The following is a 333-nucleotide window of genomic DNA, read 5'->3' as shown; positions in this document are numbered from 1 at the left end:
CTTTCCATATAAACAGAAGAGAAAGGAAGAAGAATAAGTTTTCAGTATGCAGGTACACATGGTCAATAAGACCAAAAAAATGTAACAATAAAAGCACTGTATACAGAATGAAATTTTTGCTCAAAGTATTTTACTTTGAAAAATCATTTCTGAAATAAGCATATTTACAAATATACTACATCAGAATAAACAAGAAAAATACATTCATGTTGATGGCTCGTCAGCACTGAGTGTAAGGAGCAGTTTATGATGGCTTAAAGCTTGTTCACTGTGAAGCTGCTAGTGAGAGGTGCACTCTTGTCCTGAACCTCCAAAAATTAATCTCACTGGCTA

Source organism: Poecile atricapillus, unplaced genomic scaffold (assembly GCF_030490865.1).
Source record: "Poecile atricapillus isolate bPoeAtr1 unplaced genomic scaffold, bPoeAtr1.hap1 scaffold_249, whole genome shotgun sequence".
Taxonomy (NCBI): Eukaryota; Metazoa; Chordata; class Aves; order Passeriformes; family Paridae; genus Poecile; species Poecile atricapillus.
Note: the sequence above shows the minus strand (reverse complement) of the source record.